Genomic DNA, 13,343 nt, shown 5'->3' on the forward strand with positions numbered 1-13,343 from the left:
AGAGGAATTAAAAAAAAAAAGGAGAGAATGTGATTAGGCAGGGGACTAGAACAAAGCCATACACTAGAGATTTAGAGTATATTTTGGTCTGTTAGAAGAAACTGTATCCCAAAATTTTAAAGAGAGAACAACTTATATATATATACCAAAAATAAGGGTAACTACTATGAAGGGATAGACTATGACTCTAAAAATGAAAAACAAAAAAGATTTTTAAAAAAGGGAATGATAAGATGTTGGTTGAAAAAGGGAAAAAGAAAAATTCAAAAAAAAAAGAAAATTAAAAAAATTAACTTTGAAAGACTAAAGAATCATGGAGAAAAATCCATGAATTCTATGTGCTATATTCCCCTAGCATTGGAGTTCTGCCATTCTCATTGATCGGTAAACTTGGTCTTGGCTGGCTGTTCTCGCTGATCTTCTGGGTGAGGGGCCTGTTGCCATGGTTCCCAAATGTCTTTGTCGGAGGCGGAATTGCCCCGCCCTTGCCGGGTCCGGGCTAAGTAATCTGCTCTGGTTTGTTCTCGGGAGCTTTTGTTCCCTGCAAGTTTCCGTGCAGCTTTAGAGGATGAGAGTGAAAATGGCAGCCTCCCAATCTCCCCCCTGTTGGAGCCGAGAACTCAGGGCCCCGCTCCTCAGTGCCCCCCCAGAGAAAAGCAGTCAATCACTCCCGTCTCCCCAGTCTCCAGCCGCACTCCGTGCTCACCCAGCCTGTGACCAAGCGTTTCTATCTCTGGCACACGACCCCATGTGGAGTCTCCAAACTCAGCAGATTCCTGCAGGAGGGAAGGGGAGTCTCCCCAGATCTGCTGCTTCTTGGGTCCCTGCTGGAGAGCAGTGGCCCGACTGTGCCACGGATCACGGTCTATGACAACCCTGAGCTGAGAACCCACATCTCGGCTCCGTCTCTGCAGCCGGCTTCCCCGCTCTGATACCTGGGAGCTCTGCCGCACTCAGGCACCCCCGGTCTTTCTGTGACCCCGAGGGTCCTGAGACCACACTGTCCTGTGAGGGTTCCACGTCCCGCTAAGCCACTGGAGTGATGTCCCTCAGTGCAGCTGACTTCTAAATTTCCGATTTTGTGCTCTGCTGCTCTATCACTTGCCAGTAGCAGCTGACTGAGGCCCCCTCCCCCGCCGTCTATCTTCCCGAATATCGCCTCAGATTCACTTTTCTGCACGTCCTACCTTCCAGAAGGTGGTTGCTTTTCTGCTGAGAGAGTTGCTGTTATTCTTTTCTTTGATCTCCTGTTGAGTTCCTAGGTGTTCAGAATGGTTTGATCCCTATCTAGCTGAATTCCTGGGACCAGACAAAATTTAGGTCTCCTACCCCTCTGTCATCTTGCTCCTCCCTATAAAATCATGTTAACTGATATGAGTAAATCTCTTTCTGGACCCTCTAGTCTATCTTCCTACCTGTTTGTTGTTAGTCATTACTCTTAAATTCTGGATCTTTACAGAAAGTCTTATTATCTTAGTAAGTATATTCATAGCTCTTGTTGGATCTTTGTATTTCTGTGTTGATTTTAATTTATTTTATTTTAAAGTTTTTATTTATTTATTTGAGAGAGAATGAGAGAAAGTGAGAGCATGTGCCAGGGAAGGGGCAGATGGAGAGGGATATGCAGACTCCCCACTGAGTGTGGAGCCTGACTCAGGGCTTAATCCCAGGACCCTGAGATCATGACGTGAGCTAAAATCAAGAGTTGGCTGCTTAACTGAATGAGCCACCCAGGCACCCCACTTCTGTGTACATTTTAGAATAAGAAAGTTAATTTACTCAAAATCCTTTTTGTTATTTCAGTGCCATTGCATTGAATCTATAGATAAATTTGGAAGAATTTGCATATCTCAAGTTTTCTGATCTACAGGCACTACTTAGCTCTCACCATTTATTTAGGTTTTACTTAATCTCTCTTAAGAATATCTTACAATTTAGGGGTGCCTGGGTGGCTCAGTAGGTTAAACGTCTGCGTTTGGGTCAGGTCATGGTCTTAGGGTCCTGGGATCGAGCCCCACATTGGGCTCCCTGCTCAGTGGGGAGTCTGCTTCTCCCCTTCCCTCTGCCCTTTCTCCCCCTCCTTCTCCCCCTGATTGTACTCTCTCCCTCTAAAATAAATAAAATCTCAAAAAAAAAGAATATCTTACAATTTATAATGTATTAGTCTTGCACAAGCTTTAGTTGATTTATTTCATAAACTGTCTTTTGTATCACGTTCCCTGTCTTGCTAGTGTATAAAAATACAATTGATTATTTTTTTTAAAGATTTTTATTTATTTATTTGACAGAGACAGAGACACAGTGAAAGAGGGAACACAAGCAGGGGGACTGGGAGAGGGAAAAGCAGGCTTCCCACTGACGGGGAGCCTGACGTGGGACTTGATCCCAGGACCCCGGGATCATGACCTGAGCTGAAGGCAGACGCTTAATGACTGAACTACCCAGGTGCCCACAATTGATTATTTTTGTACTGACTTTTTTTCCAGGGACCACATTAAGATAAAATCACTTTCATTATGACATCAGCTAGGGGCTTCTGTACAATGTTGGGTTGAAATGGTGATAGTGCTCATCCATGTTTTATACTGAACCATGAGGGAAAAACTTGCAAAAACTTCGTTGTTAGATAGGATGTTAGCAAGTTCTGTGTTAGATTCAGAATATTCCCTTTTATTCCTCATTTGCTGATAATTTAATCAAGAATTTAATTTTTAAATATTTTTAAAGATTTATTTATTTTAGAGGGGTGAGGGGCAGAGGGACAGTGAGACAAGTAGACTCCCCACTGAACAGGGAGCCCAACACCAGGCTCAATCCCAGTACCCTGAGATCATTTCCTGAGGCAAAATCAAACCGACTGAGCCACCCAGGGACCCCAAGAAATATATATTTTTTAAATTTTATGAAATTGTTTTTTATATTTATTGAAATGACTATTTTACCTTCATTCTGTTAATATAATGAGTTATATTAATTTATTTTCAAATATATTAAATAATCTCTATACTTTTGGAATGAATCCCATTACCTGAAGCTATTTTCTTGTTATTATATAGGTAAAAGTATTCCATTTGCTAACATTTTGCTTAGTATTCTCATATCTGTGTTCATGAGAAATATTGATTGCTAATTTTCTTTAATTGGAATGTCTTTCTAAGTTTTTGTTATAATACTTTGCTGGTCTTATAAAGTGTGTTTGAAAATATTCTCTCTCTTTACTCTCTTTTGCAATTTTCATGCAAAATTGTTATTCTCTCACAAATTTTTGAGAATTCACCAGCCTTCTCAGGGAGAAACTACAAAAGAAAAGAACTCCATTCTATGTGTGTACCTCTCTGGGGATATTCCTCTATTTCTGTTTAAAAATACTTTTTCCATGTCTGTTGCTAGCCAGGTGTGCTCATAGACACTGTTGGTTAAGTCTGGACAATGACTGTAAGAAGAATATACCATTATTGTCCCCATCTGCAGATGAGGGAACTGAGCTTCAATTTATCTCTGGTCTCAAATAAGCCGAGAACAGGGACTAAATGTGCAGGCAAGGTGTCAGACTCCAAATTCAGGGTGCTTTCTATTTTATTATATCACCTCCTACTTCCCTCCTGAATAACTACTGTTTTAAGACTTTTCTCATATTGTTTACAAAGTATCCTAGACAATTTAGGTGCATATTCTAAATCCACTGATATTTAAGAGGAATTTTGTTAAGAAATAAAATGTGTGACAGTGCTATTTTAATTTCATGATCCCCTTTACCCTGACTTCCATGTGGTCAAATGTTTTTTCATTATCACTATGATGTTCAAGATTGACCTAGCTTTTTTAATGCGGGCTACGTGGAGTTCTGGGTTTAAAAAAAGTCATTTGTTTAAATTAATTTGATATTAGCGTTCGGTTTGAGGTTAGATTTAGCATGTAGTTCTCTAGAAAATGTTTTTTAAGTTTCTCATTAAAGTAGAAAGTACTATAAGGAAAAGTATTTTGAGGGAGGAGTAGAGGAAAAAGCTATAGTGGATGTAATGCTTAATTTTTTAAGGTGATAAACTACTGTTAAGACTTTTTGTTAAGACTAAGCACACAGACGCCCTTTCTCTCTCCCTCTCTCTCTGTCTCTCCCTCTCCTCTTCTATTTCTATAGTCTAAGAATTGAAATTAGATGTGAAGAGAAAGATGATTGAGAACTAAAAACATTCATATTATAGAAATTCAGTTAGATCTTCCCCATGCTTTTAATTTATAAGTGTGTGAATTTTATTGAATTTTTTGTCAGTAACATAAGGAGAGTTAAAGTGTCACGGGGACACACATTTCTCGAAGATATTTTAGGTTACCTCAGTACATGAATTAAAGGCAGCATTGGATTAACACATTGCCCCTTCTTTGGACACCCAGAGAGTAGGTCTTCAGTTCTTTAAAAGATAAATGGATCATGGAAAAAGTTAGTAAGATTTTTTATTCATTTAACCTTGGTACAGCACAAAGTGTTGAATAGAATATAAATAAAACAGAAAGTTCTGGGCTTATTTCCAACAAAATCTTTGGCAATAATGGTCAATCACCATGAACACCATTCTCCCCCATCCCCAGGAAATCTGCTTTTACCATAGGCTAATACATGCATATCTCTATTTTTGCAGTTGTAGCCATTGGAAAACTTCCAAAGAGGAGAGGAGATGAGACAAACATGCACTGATGAACACAATCAAGGTATTGTGCTGGTGAATGTGATATATTTCTTGGTGTTTTCCCATACCTTTATATGGGCAGTGATACCAAAATACCATGCATGCTGTGTTAAACCCATTTTTCAATCACACTGTGTAGAATCATAGAGTGGGTGAGCCTTGGCTGCAGCAGGAAGCAGTGAATAATCCAATACCCCAAATGTTGCACACGGGTGCTACGCTGAACGTTGCCTTACAAAAGAGTACACAAGCAAGACGTGGCAGAAACCTGGCAGACATAAATGACAGGAAAAGCTCTTGCCTGAGAACCCCTTTTAGAAATTTGTGCACAGGCCTTCTACAGAATGCCATATATATCAGTCAGCAAGGGAGAGAATTAATATGGGAAGCAAGACAGATGGCAATGGCCAAAACAGTGTCCAACAATCGTGTGCTTCTGTATCCAGGCAGCATTCTAAATCTTGGCACTAAAAGAAGCTGGCAAGGACGGCTACTTGGCCTACCACTACTAAAGTCTGATACTCCTAAACTAATGGCTGTTTCTTCAAATCGTGAGTAAATTAATGCTAATCAGGCAGTGAAATTTGGCTAGAATTATTTTTCTAATCCAGTATCAGAAGCCACTGCTGAATTGCAATACTTGTTTTCTGTGTGTCTTTTCACATATGTGCCATGCTCAGGATTTCTTTATTTGTCTGGTTCAGCTCTGACATACAAAATGCTTGGAAGCTGCCACTCACATCTTTAAAACAAGAAAACACCAAGCAAACTGAAAATCGATGACCTTTCCTGGACACATCAGAGAACTGAGGTTGCAAGGTAAAGCATTACTTTGGAGTACCAGGGAAATCCAGAAAGTTAGAGCTGAGATGGGGTCACCTGAAGCAGAAGCTCCTGGAGCCATGGGGGAACACATAAATAGTAAATTTGATGACTTGCTGGAGGCTGATTGTGGCAGAAACTCCCGGGGTCGGGGTCTTGGGATCTGGCCCACACTTCTGTAGGTTTTATCTCTAGGGACCCTGCTAGGTTTTCACAGAGAAGAGACAAGAGAAATCTCTAACTGGCTCTGCAAGGAGGAGAGGGAGGGTAACAATTGTGAAACATACCACGTGTTCTCCATAACAAAGACTTAGTCTTCAGGGAGAGATTTAACGGAGGCTTACCCTGCTGGAGAGAGGAAAGTGCTTCTACTCCAGCCGCTCTAACCTTCTTCCTTCAACAAAGAGGGCTGAGGGGAAAATCTGTGACACTAGAGAAACACAAGTGAAGGTCGCAGCTCAGAGGCCCATTATAAGACTTAGATCTGGGGTGCCTGGCTGGCTCAGTCATTTAAGCATCTGCCATCAGCTCACGTCAGATCTCAGGGTCCTGGGATTGAGCCCCTCTTACTGCTCCCAGCTCAGCGGGGAGTCTGCTTCTCCCTCTCCCTCTGCCCCTCCTGCCACACCTACTCTCTCCTCTCTCTCTCTCAAATAAATGAAAAATAAAACTTTTTTAAAAAAATAAGACTTAGATCTAATCCTAAGATTATAGAACTCTCCCCTCCTTCCATCTTAAAAACAGTCTGACAGTGATGCAGTGTAATGACAGAGGATATAGTAGAAAGAGATGCACAACACAGATCCTCTCGGAAAAAAGTACTTAGGGGACCCCAAAGCCAACAGCATTGATAAAAACAAGAACACTCGAAGAATTTAATATCTCCGGTAATGAGGGCTACAGCAAATATTAAACAAATCCCAGGTCCTAGCCAGAACAACAAAAAACCTCAAGAGATAGGCCTGTTCACCTTAGTTCCTATCACCTGATACATCATGTCCACCTCTAAACAATAAATTACAAGGCATATTGAAATGAAAGACAATTTGAAGAGACAAAACAACATCAGAAGCCGACTTGGAGGTGGCACTTGGGTGGCTCAGTTGGTTAAGCGTGTGCCTTCAGCTCAGGTCAGGATCTCAGGGTCCTGGGATCCAGCCCCATGTCAGGCTCTCTGCTCAGCAGGGAGTCTGCTTCTCCCTCTCCCTCTCCCTCTGTCCTGTCCCTCCCTCCCTCTCTTTCTCAAATAAATAAATAAAATCCTAAGAAAGAAAAAAAAAAGAATCATACTTGGATATGACACAGATGGAATTGTCAGACTGGTCTTTAAAATACCTCTGATTAATATGTTAAGAGGTTTAATGGAAGAAAAAATAGACTATATGAAAGAACAGGTGGATATAAGTAAGCCCAGAGATGGACACTCTCAGAATCAAAAGGAAATACTAGAATCAAAATAAGTGAAGAAAAATCACAAATCAAAATCACTTATGTGAAGAATACCCTTGTTAGGCTCATCAGTAGACTAGACACAGCAAGACAAGAATCAATGAGCCTTAAGATATGTCAGTAGGAACTTCTCACACACACAAAGAGAATAAAGAATCAAAAGAAAATAGATTAAAACATCTAAGAACAGTAGTACAATTTAAGAAGAAAGCGTACACAGAATTGGAATACCCAAAAGGGGAAGTAGGAGAGAATGAAGTAGAAAAAAATATATGAAGTCATCATGACTGGAAATTTTACAAATTAACGACAGACACACACACACACACACACACACACAAAACAGAGTCAGGAAGCTCAGGAAACACAAAGCAGGAAAAATAAAAGGCATATACTCCTAGGTATGTCATATTTGCATAACTTTGTCAAAAGACAAGGAGAACATTTTAAAGCGATCAGACTTGAAAAATATGTATTTTACCTATAGAAGAACAAGGATAAAAATAATGGCAGATTCTCATCAGAAACCACATAAACAAGAAAAGAGATTAAAACATTTGAAACATTGAGGAAAACAACAAAATAACACTGGATTTCCACATCCAGTGAAATTAATCTCCAAAAATAAAGGAAAAATAGTTTCTTAGATAAACAAAACTGACCTGTAGGAAAGAAATGTTAGTTCTTTAGGGAGAAGGATATCATATAGTTTAGAATCTTAAGTCTACAGAACAAAAAGAAGGGCACAAGAAAGGAAAAAATGAAGATAAAACATTTTATTTTTCTTAATCTTTTTTATTAAAAATTTTGTTTTAATTGTTACAATGCTTATAAAAGTTACCTTCTTAATCATTTTAAGTGTACATGTTAGTAGTGATAAGCACATTTGCACTGTTGTGCAACGAATCTCCAGAACTCTTTTCATCTTGCACAGTTGAAATGTCATAACTATTAAATATAACTCCCCCTTGTCTTCTCTCCCCAGACACTGGCATCCACTACTCTCTATGAATTTGTCTATTATGGGTGCCTCATATAAGTAAAATCATACAATATTTTTTTCTTTTTGTGACTGGCTATTTCAATTAGTGTAACATCTTAAATATTCATCCATATTATAACAGTGTCAGAATTTCCATTCTTTTTAAGGCTGAAAAATATTCCCCTGTGTGTGTGTGTGTGTGTGAGAGTTAAATGGGATATCTGGTTGTGGTGATGGAACCAAAACTTAACTCAAGTGTCCATCCACAGATAAATAGATTACATTCTCCACCCAAAAGGCATAGAGTGGCTAAGTTATTAAAAAAAAAAAAGACCCACATATTTGCGACCTACCTTAGACCCACTTCAACTTTAAGGACACACACAGGCTCAAAGTGAAGGGATGGAAATAGTTATCTATATAAATGGAAACCAAAAGATAGCCAGACAAAATAGACTTAAGCCAAAAACTGTAACAAGAGACTAAGAAGGTCATTATATAATAATAAAGTGATCAATTCATCAGAGAAATATAACATTTGTAAATATTTATGCACCCAACATTGGAGCACCTAAATATATAACAAATATTAATAAAATTGAAGAGAAAGATAAACAACAGTACAGTAATTGTAGGGATTTGAATACCCCACTTTGTACAATGAATATATCATCCAGACAGAAAATCAATAATGAAACATTGGACTTGAGTTATACTTTAGACCAAATTGACCTAACAGACTTACACAGAACATTCCATTCAACAGCAGTAGAACACAATTCTTAAGTGCACATGGAATATTCTGCCAGATAAATCATCTGTTAGAGTCTGCAAATTTAGGAAGACTGAAATTATACGAAGTACCTTTTCCAACCCCAGTTGTTGGTACCTAGAACTCAATAATGGAGGAAGCCTGGGAAATTCAGAAATATGTAGAAATTAAACAACATATTCCTGAAAACTAATGGACCAATGAAAGAAATCAGATGGGAAAGTTAAAAAAAATCTTGAGAAAAATGAAAATGAAAACACAATGTATCAAAGTTATAGGATTTAGCAAAAGCAGTTCCAAGAAGGAAGTGTATAGTGATGAACACCTACATTAAGAAAAAAGAAAACTCTCAAACAACCTAACGTTACACATTAAGGAACTATAAAAAGAAGAAACTAAATCCAACATTACAGAAGAAAGAAAATAACAAAGATCAGAGTAGAAATAAATTAAATGGAGACCAGTAAACAGTAGGAAAAATTAAAACCAATAGCTGTTTTTGTTTTGAAAATATAAACAAAGCTGACAAACTGTTAGCTAGACTTAATAAGAAAAAGAAAGAGAGGACTCAAATATATAAAATCAGAAATGAAAGAGAGGCATTACAAGTGATATCACAGAAATCCAAATAAAAAATATAGATAAACAATTTTATGCCAACAAACAGGGCAACCTACAAGAAATGGATAAATTCCTAGAAACATACAACCTACCAACACTTACTCATGAAGAAATATAAAATCTAAACAGAACAAAAATGAGTAAGAAATTGAATCAGTAATAAAACAATTTCGAAAGCAGCAACAAAAATCTTAGGAGCAGATGAATTTATTGGTGAATTCTACCAGATGTTTAAAAAAGAATTAATGCCAGTACTTCATAATCTTTAAAAAAAAATGAATATCAGAGATCACTCTCAAACTCATTTTTGAGGTCAATATTACCCTGACACCAAAGCCAGATATGTACACTACAAGAAAACTATAGGCCAGTATCTTTGATGAATACAGATGCAAAAATTCTCAAAACAAACAAACTAACAAACAAAACTAGAAACCGAATTCAGCAGCACATTAAAAGGGTCATACCCCATGATCAAGTGGAATATATTTCTGGGATCTAAGGATGTTTCAACATATGAAAATCGGTAAATGTGATAAACACATTTATAAAATGGAAGATAAAAATAATATGATTATCTCAATAGATGAAGAAAAATTATTTGACAAAATACAACATCCTTTCATAGCAAAACGCTCAACAAATTTTGGTATAGAGGAAATATATCTCAACACATTAAAGCCATATATGACAAATCCACAGCCATCATCATAGTCAATGATGAAAATTTGAAAACGTTCCTTAAAGTCAAGAAAAAGACAAGAGTGCTCACTCTCATCACTCCTAATTGACATAGTACTAGAAGTGCTGCCCAGAACAATTAAACAAGAAAAAGAAATAAAAGCCATCCAAATCAGAACTGAAGTAGTAAAATTCTCATTCATTGCAAATAATATAATCTATTTTTTAGGTTTTTTTTTAAATTTCATTTTAGTATATTATATCATCATACATTACATCATTAGTTTTTTATGTAGTGTTCCATGATTCATTATTTGTGTATAACACCCAGTGCTCCATTCAATACATGCCCTTTTTAATACCCATCAACAGGCTAACCCATCCCCCACCGCCTCTCTTCTAGAACCCTCAGTTTGTTTCTCAGAGTCCATAGTATCTCATGGTTCATCTCCCCCTCTGATTTACTCCTTCAATTTTGCCTTCCTAATATCTTCTTTCTCTCTTTTTTTTTTTAAACATATAATGTATTATTTGTTTCAGAGGTACAGGTCTGTGATTCATCAGTCTTACACAATTCACAGCACTCAAATGATATAGTCTTAGACACAGTAAATGCTAAACTTTCATCAAAAACTGTTAGAACTGAAAAATGAATTCAGGAAAGTGCAAGATGCAAAATTAACATACAGAAATCAGTTATGTTTCTATACACTAACAATGTATTATAAGAAAAATATATAAAGAAACAATCTCCTTTACAATAGTATCAAAAAAAATTTATCTAGGAATGAATTTAACTAAAGATATGAAGATCTGTACATTGAAAACTATAATACTTTGATGAATAATTTGAAGAAGACAAAAATAAATGGAAATACATTTCATGTTTGTGTGTTGGAAGAATTACTATAGTTAAAACGTGCATTCTACTCAAAGCTGTCTATAGATTCAATGCAATCCCTATCAAAATTCCAATAGTAGTTTTTATTTTTTTATTTTTTATTTATTTTTTTAATTTAATTTTATTATGTTAAGTTAGTCACCATATAACACCACATTAGATGTGGTGATCCACAATTCATTGTTTTCGTATAACACCCAGTGCTCCATGCAGTACGTGCCCTCCTTAATATGCATCACCAGGCTAACCCATGCCCCACCCACCTCCCCTCTAAAACCCTCAGTTTGTTTCCCGGACTCCATAGTCTCTCATGGTTCATCTCTCCCTCTGATTCCCCCCCCTTCATTTTTCCCTTCCTTCTCCTAATGTCCTCCATGCTATTCCTTATGTTCCACAAATAAGTGAAACCATATGATAATTGACTTTCTCTGCTTGACTTATTTCACTTAGCATCATCTCCTCTAGTCCCATCCATGTTGATGTAAAAGTTGGGTATTCATCCTTTCTGATGGCTGAGTAATATTCCATTGTATATATGCACCACATCTTCTTTAGCCATTCATCTGTTGAAGGGCATCTCGGCTCTTTCCACAGTTTGGCTATTGCAGACATTGCTGCTATGGACATTGGGGTGCATATGGCCCTTCTTTTCATTACATCTGTGTCTTTGGGGTAAATACCCAGGAGTGCAATTGCTGGGTCATAGGGTAGCTCTATTTTTAATTTTCTGAGGCACCTCCACACTGTTTTCCAAAGTGGCTGTACCAACTTGCATTCCCACCAACAGTGTAAGAGGGTTCCCCTTTCTCCACAACCTCTCCAACATTTGTTGTTTCTTGCCTTGTCAATTTTTGCCATTCTAATTGGTATAAGGTGGTATCTCAATGTGGTTTTGATTTGAATTTCCCTGATGGCTAATGATGATGAACATTTTTTCATGTGTCTGTTAGCCATTTGTATGTCTTCTTCAGAGAAGTGTCTGTTCACCTCTTCTGCCCATGTTTTGACTTGATTATTTGGTTTTTGGGTGTTGAGTTTGAGAAGTTCTTTATAGATCTTGGATACCAGCCCTTTATCTGTAGCAAAATGGATGAAAGACCTCAATGTGAGACAGGAATCCATCAAAATCCTAGAGGAGAACATAGGCAATAACCTATTTACATCAGCCACAGCAACTTTTTTCAAGATACATCTCCAAAGGCTAATGAAACAAAAGCAAAAATGAACTTTTGGGACTTCATCAAGATCAAAAACTTCTGCACAGCAAAGGAAACAGTCAACAAAGCAAAGAGGCAACCCACAGAATGGGAGAAGATATTTGCAAATGACACTACAGATAAAGGGCTGGTATCCAATAGTAGTTTTTACAGAAATAGAAAAAGCAATCCTATAATTCCTATAGAATCAGAAAAGACCCGGAAGAGTCAATGCAATATTTAGAAAGAACAAAGTTGGGGACAACACATTTCCTGATTTCGAACTATACTACAAACTATAGTATTCAAAACACAATGCTACTGACATAAAAAAAGAAAATTGACATAACATAACAAAAAAAAAAAAAAAAAGATAGAACAATGCAACATTGAGAGCAAAGAAATAAATCCATGTATATAAAGCTAAATAATATTTGACACAGAGTCAAGAATATTCAAAGAGGAAAGAATAGTCTCCTCAATAATTGTGTTAGGAAAATTTGTTATTCACAAAACTGAAAAAATAATACAAATAAAAAATTAAATACAAAACTGGACCCACATCTTACACTATTCACAAAAATTAACTCAATTAGATTTAAAGATTAAACATAAGGCCTGAAATTATAAAACTCTTAGGGAAATAAAACAAAGGGAAAATCTCCTTGACATTGGTCTTGGCAAAGATTTTTTGGATATGGAACTAAAAGTACAAGGAACAGAAGCAAAAATCAGCAAGTGAGACTAATTGAAACTTAAAATCTTCTGCACAGCGTAAGAAACAACAAAGAGAAAGGAAGTCTACAGAATTGGAAAAAAATGTTTGCAGACCAACTATCTGATGAAACTAATATCCAAATATGTAAGGAACTCATACAACTCTAACAACATAAATAATGATAACCATATGATTGAAAAATGGGCAGAAGATAGACATTTTTCCAAAGAGGATGTACAAATGGCCAACAAGTACATGAAAATATGGTCAACATCGTTAATTGAGGAAAGTGAAAATCAAAACCAGAATGAGATTTCACCTCACAAGTGTTAGAATGTCTCTTATCATAAAGACAAGAGATGACAAGTGTTGAGCAGAATGTGGAAAAAAGAGAATTCTTGTGCACTGTTCGTGTAAATGTAAACTGTTAGAGTCATGAAAAACACTATAAAGTTTCCTCAAGAAATTAAAAATAGAAGTACCATATGATCCAGCAACTCCATTTCTGATTATATA

At 36.9% G+C, this 13,343-nt stretch overlaps 1 long non-coding RNA gene across 1 annotated transcript in view; it reads left to right on the top strand.

Moving 5' to 3' along the window:
* LOC118532788 (uncharacterized) overlaps nucleotides 1-5,233 on the top strand; it is a 957,805-nt gene extending 952,572 nt beyond the window's left edge. The window contains exons 5-6 of the long non-coding RNA XR_013446216.1: nucleotides 4,638-4,707; nucleotides 5,132-5,233. This is a non-coding gene — a long non-coding RNA (uncharacterized LOC118532788). The remainder of the gene's footprint in view (nucleotides 1-4,637; nucleotides 4,708-5,131) is intronic.
* The last annotated feature ends 8,110 nt before the right edge of the window (nucleotides 5,234-13,343 follow it).

Source organism: Halichoerus grypus, chromosome 3 (assembly GCF_964656455.1).
Source record: "Halichoerus grypus chromosome 3, mHalGry1.hap1.1, whole genome shotgun sequence".
NCBI classification, from domain to species: domain Eukaryota; kingdom Metazoa; phylum Chordata; class Mammalia; order Carnivora; family Phocidae; genus Halichoerus; species Halichoerus grypus.